The sequence below is a fragment of the Atta cephalotes genome (assembly GCF_000143395.1).
Source record: "Atta cephalotes unplaced genomic scaffold scaffold00015, whole genome shotgun sequence".
NCBI lineage: Eukaryota > Metazoa > Arthropoda > Insecta > Hymenoptera > Formicidae > Atta > Atta cephalotes.
Window position 1 is genome coordinate 2,046,831 of NW_012130079.1, and position 6,029 is coordinate 2,052,859.

A 6,029-nucleotide genomic window follows, 5' to 3' on the forward strand; every position below is an offset into this window, starting at 1 on the left:
TTAAGATAAGCTTTCATGAGCGATCATTTTATCTATCTGACAAAACGTAAGTACGTATGTATGTCTGAGCATACACAATACATCCGAGTTGATAACGTCTAAAGTTTTTTAATTTCCGCAGATAAAGGTGCAATTTGGCCGGTAGCTTTAGGGACCGGATAATGCTGTTTAATTAGCGAGCGGAAAACAATGCGCCGCGTGCTTTTATTATCCACCGATGCATTCGGCAGTTATATCGGTTTACGAAAAATTGTTTAAGAGATGGATCCCGTATCCATGTGACTGGATATCGACTAAATTGCCGCAGACTGAGTAGCATGATTGATATCGACTTTGTAACGAATTATTATCTATATATGAATTTATCTGTCACATCTGAAATTATTAATGTATTAAATTTTGAAAGCAATGTAGATAGATTTTTATTTAGATGAACAAGTTATTTCAACAATATTATTTGACAAAACAATAAATATATATATTGTTTTGACGAGTAAAAAAAAGAAAAATATTTTTATTTGTTATTTAATAAATTGATAATGTAATATAATCTTTACGTGTTCTTTAAAATCATCGGTATATAATTTGTGACTGATATTTGGAATTTAGATAATGGAGATAAACGATTATTTTTATTTGATTCTTCTTGAACGATGATTTTTATCTTTTATTATTTTCTGCTGATAAACATAATGTAGATAAATCTACACGCTTAATAAGTAGATATATGTATATATAAATTCAATAGAGTTAAATTAAATAATTTCGCTTAAATTAAATAATTTCGTAGAATAGAGCTCAGTTATCAATTTTTCTACTAATTGCGTTTGTATTATACAATTTGTATCGCGTATATGATTTGTTCTCAATATTCTTTAACAAACTTCATATTTAAATTTTATGCTTTGCTTATCGAAAAACATTTATTTATATCAAATTTTTAACAATTATTATAAAAAAATCGACAAAATGAAATTCTTTTTTGTCTTCTAAAGTATAGTATTTTGCAAATATTAGATTTTGCAAATATTTCTAATTGGAATATATTGTATTATTTTTGCACTTGAAATTAAATAAATATATAAGTTGGAAGGAAAAAAAGGAAGGTAGAACGATTAAGTACAGAAAGTTACAAAAAGCAAAATTATTAATGATATTGTTCAAGAAGAAAGATTATGTGAATATATATAATCAATGTCCTTCGACAATGTGTACATTTGTATGAAACCACTTGCCAACTGCGATGGTGGTGTAATGGTTAGCATAGTTGCCTTCCAAGCAGTTGATCCGGGTTCGATTCCCGGCCATCGCAGGAGTTATTTTTTTATTTTTCTTTTTGTAAACTTATATATAGAGCGAATATAATAAAAAAATATAATAAATGATTGTCATTGCATCACCATGAAAAAAACTCATAAAATTTTATTAATCACACTTACAATACAATGGCAATCGCCATAATGATAGTTTTCCGAGCAATTAATTTTGATTCTGAATCGTTTCAGGTGTTTTTTTTTATTTTAATTTATTTCTCCGCCATGTTAAACTGAGTATCATATATTCATTTTGAACGAACTGACTTGCATCTGCGATGGTGGTGTAATGGTCAGCATAGTTGCCTTCCAAGCAGTTGATCCGGGTTCGATTCCCGGCCATCGCAGGCTTATTTTTGCCACTCGTATTAATGTTTTTTTTATTATTTAATTTAAAATTTACGAGAGTGAATTTTATAAATTAAATTGTTTGGTTCAAAAATTTATTAATAATTATATTATAAATTTAGACAAAAATAATATATTCCGATACCGGGAATCGAACCCGAGCCTCCTGGGTGAGAGCCAGGTATCCTAGCCACTAGACCATATCGGAGGATGTTTTCAGAGTTTCCAGTACTCAATCATTAGATAATATGAATAAAGCATTTATCAATAAATTAATATAAATTATTTAGAATCCATAAATTTCAAAATAAAGATAATACACAATTATTATTTCAATATCAAATTATTCCAATTTTATATAATAATAATATATATATATAATAATAATATATATAATAATAAATTTTATATAATGCTTGTTTTATTATATGTCATATTTCCTTCATTAATATTTAAAAGTCTGTCCTAGACTCGTACCAAGAAAACTTTCATATCAAGAAATATCGTATTTAAGCAGTTATCTCTTTGTTATCTTTGAATAAGCTATCTTTTCGTATGTTTTGTGTTGGAGATTCGATTAATTCGTTCAGTACACACTGTAGTAGCAGAGTGCAGCACTGACGTTTTCCTACCATCGCGTCGACCAGCTGAATCAGCGCCATGTTGCCATGGCTGGCTTTGTAGTGCATGCTTTGGAGTGCAGCTCAGTGCAGCTTCTCGACGATGTGTTGTAATTCAGGAGTGCGAAATCTATGACTTTGTACGATTGCACTTTTATAAATTAGACGTGAAACGACTTGCCCTGCTGCAAACATACGTCTGCCATTACTTGTCTCTTGAAAACGTTTCAATAATAGTGTTACAGTCATGCGTCTTTGTGTCGCGATGTTGATGGAGGACGGAAGGACAGTGATCACGCTATCACTCTACAGTGATGCCAGATTTTGGCTTGCGTTACCTTAATAACGCGTGGGGGAGGGAAGAGTGGTAGTAGTTGCCGATAGCTAATAGCTATAGTGTATGCTATCAGCTACAGTATTGTCAACACACGGCAACGTCGCACTTAGATGCCCCGTAAACGGTAGAGCGGTAGAGCACCGACACGAATGTACCTGTTTCTCAGTCGCGGAGTGTTAATCGCGAAGTGGACAGATAGAATCATCGTCACGTTAGAGATTACTCACATTTTTCCGAATAAAGCACATTCATCCCCACAAAAGATTAGTAATTACGAAAATAGTTGCATCCGCGTAATCAGTGTGAAGTGATTATCTTGACGGGGTGCGAAACGACGCAGCTGCATCTTATTTAAGGAAAGAAGAATGGTAAGAAAGAAGGAAGAGGATAGGGGTATTGTTACTTAAAGAGGATGAGAAAGATCATTGGTCAAAAATATTAAAATGGCGATTATGGGAAAAGGATAAAAAAAAAAGGAACTTGTGGTAAGTCAGAAAAAGAGCATTACATTATTGCGCACATCCTGATCCAACACTGATAAAAATAATATTTAAAAAAAAGACATTTTATTTACTTTTAAAAATATGATGCATGTTTAATAATTGTGGAAATATAAGGTCGTCTTTATTATTCATAATAGAACAAAAAAAATCCGTCTTTCCACGTCGATCAAATGCGGGATTTTCGAGATTGTTTACTCGCGTCTATATTCGCGATATTCGTAATTCGAAATATTATTAAAGATAGTTGCGACTAATAGAATTTTTCGAATTTTTTTCCCAGTATTTCTCGTCGTTAGTTTTACATTTTGTTTTACAGAATGTATCGGAAATATAAATGAAAAGAAAGTGTGGATCGGAAAATCAATATATTTATGCTTCAAGCTTTAATTTTTATGCTTTTATAATAATTCGTTGAATTTATCTTAACAACGATTGTAATTTAAATTAATTAAGGGAATTAAGGGAATTATAAATAAAATTGTCGAAATTTATTTTTACCTTTTTAATAGAAAATTTATGACGCAATTAACATATAATAAGCTTAATAAACACATAAATATATTGATAATTTTTCAGTTTCTTAATTTATAATTTTCTGTTTTTAAATGAAGATGTGTTAACATTTTTCGTCTTTATTCTTAAATTCATTTGATAAATTTTCTTTTCGATCATAAATCTCTCCCAAGCATACGTTCGTAAGATAGAAAGAAGAATATAAGGATGAAGTAAAAAAAGATAAAGATAAATATATTACTATTTTTTTAATTTCTTATCCACACAGTATAAAGTCCGATTAAGTTTCAGGGACTTCATTTTGCTGAGGCCTCGGGGAACTTTTAAAATTCGACAAAATGGATTTCCAACTTCCAAGGAGTTCATATTGCTGAGTTCCAGGGAGCTTACAAAATTCGACTAAATAAGCTCTCAGTGAGTTCATTTTGCTGAGCTCTCGGATAGCTTAAAAAGAATTCCTTGCGAACCAAATGAAGCTTCCAAGAAAACGAACTTTCAAAAGCGGACATAGAAGTTCCCGAGAAGTTTTTTTTGAAGCTTAAATGAAGCTTACAAAAATTTTATAAGCTCCCAGAAAGCTCTCCGTTTTATTGTGGGATAATTTTTCAATTTCTTAATTTTTTTTATTTTATTTTTTTTGAAAACGAAAATTTAGGCAACATTCAACTTTTTCTTAAATTTATTTTACAGTGAAACTGTTTCTAATCTTATATCTCTCCCAAGACATTCGTAAGAAAAAAAGAAAAATAAAAAAAGATAAAAGTAAAAAGGATTGATAAAAGTTTTTATCAGTATTTGAAATGGAATTAAAGATTTTATATAATAAAAAAGATGTTCAAGAAATATTCTATTCCTTTATGAATACCTTTATGATAGATGAAATAGTTGCTGCGTTTTCTCATAAATTAAGATAATCTATATCTTTTATTTAACGCAAATTACATTTATAATTATTAGTATTCTCTATAAGTTTGGGGATACCCTATGTTCTACAGATTTGTAAGTAAGTACTTAATTAAAAAAAGGCGATACAAAAATATGTATGTACTTTTATTTTGTTTTTTTTTTAATTAAAAATTTTATAACATGCTATTAAAATATGGAATTTTTATTAAAATGCGATTCATACGAAATCTGATTTTTCGGAGCTATTTTATAATTTTTACGGAGTCTGAAATCAATTTACTACTTAAATAGTTTACCATTTTTATAGAAACCGTTAAACTATGATTAAATGTATATACGACGAACACAAATACGATGTTACAAAACAAGTGACAATACACATAAAAAAATAAACCAAAGTGCGAAATTCAATCTTGAGCACTTCAATGCTGTGAAATGATTGTCAAACATATCGGACGTCTTATGAAGTATTTAAACAAAAAACATGTATAGACAGATCCCTGTTATGTAATGGCTTACTGTAAAACATAGGGTGTTCTCTAACTTATGGAGGGTACTGTGTGTGTGTGTGTGTGTGTGTGTGCGCGCGCGCGCGCGTGCGCGCGTATACAATATATATATATACATACAGTACTCTCCAAGTTTTAGGATAAATACAACTAATTAATATAATAATAATATAATAATAATTTATTGTTTAATTCAATCTTTCAAAAAGTCAGCATTACTAAGATAACTGTTTCTATTAATATGCTTTTAGCCAATTTGCTTATTACTGAATTATTTGTTAAATATTGTAGCTTTAATTTTATTTGCTTGCAATCAATATCAGTTTTTCAACTACTTCTTTTTTTTTATAATATTTCTTTATTCTTTTATAAAAAATGTTAACTTTATAATATTTTTGATAAAAATAGAAAACATATTTTTGTCCCTATTAATGAGTCCTCTAAGCAACGATGGCCTTATTAATGTGTTCCCAATTTGTATGCCTATCAACATTTGACTCATTTTAACATATAGTTACTAAAACAGACAATAAATTTAAGCTAATTGTTTATATTAATATTACATAAATCATTATTTCAATTATATTTATTTCATAGTACATAACACAACTCTTCTCAGCTCCAATACATTAATAGGGACAAGCTTAAAATCTTGCGATACGTATTACTGGATTCACAAATTCCTCATATCTTTCGAAAAATATTTAAAATACTTTAATACTCAAAAATAAAATATTATCTTTGGTATCGTATGCATTAATAATTTAACTTAACAAAAAAAAATTTTTTCTTATTTATTTGTGCTGTTTTTTTATCGAAATATAAAAGCACACTAATAGGGGCCACAGTAATTGGGCAGTTATCCTAAATTAAGAATAATGAAATACATCAATCTCTTTAAAAAANAATATANATATANATAGATTATTAGTTATATATACTANATTATATATNTTATAGTATATATATTNTATTATAAT

The 6,029-nt window shown here is 28.9% G+C and overlaps 3 non-coding genes across 3 annotated transcripts; 2 read left to right on the forward strand and 1 right to left on the reverse strand.

Annotated features, from left to right (window-relative positions):
- Positions 1-1,240: 1,240 nt before the first annotated feature.
- Trnag-ucc lies at positions 1,241-1,312 on the forward strand. The gene has a single exon. It is a non-coding gene; the product is annotated as a tRNA-Gly (tRNA).
- A 276-nt stretch (positions 1,313-1,588) lies between these two features.
- Positions 1,589-1,660, forward strand: Trnag-ucc. The gene has a single exon. It is a non-coding gene; the product is annotated as a tRNA-Gly (tRNA).
- Positions 1,661-1,797: 137 nt separating this feature from the next.
- Trnae-cuc lies at positions 1,798-1,869 on the reverse strand. The gene has a single exon. It is a non-coding gene; the product is annotated as a tRNA-Glu (tRNA).
- Between the last annotated feature and the right edge of the window lie 4,160 nt (positions 1,870-6,029).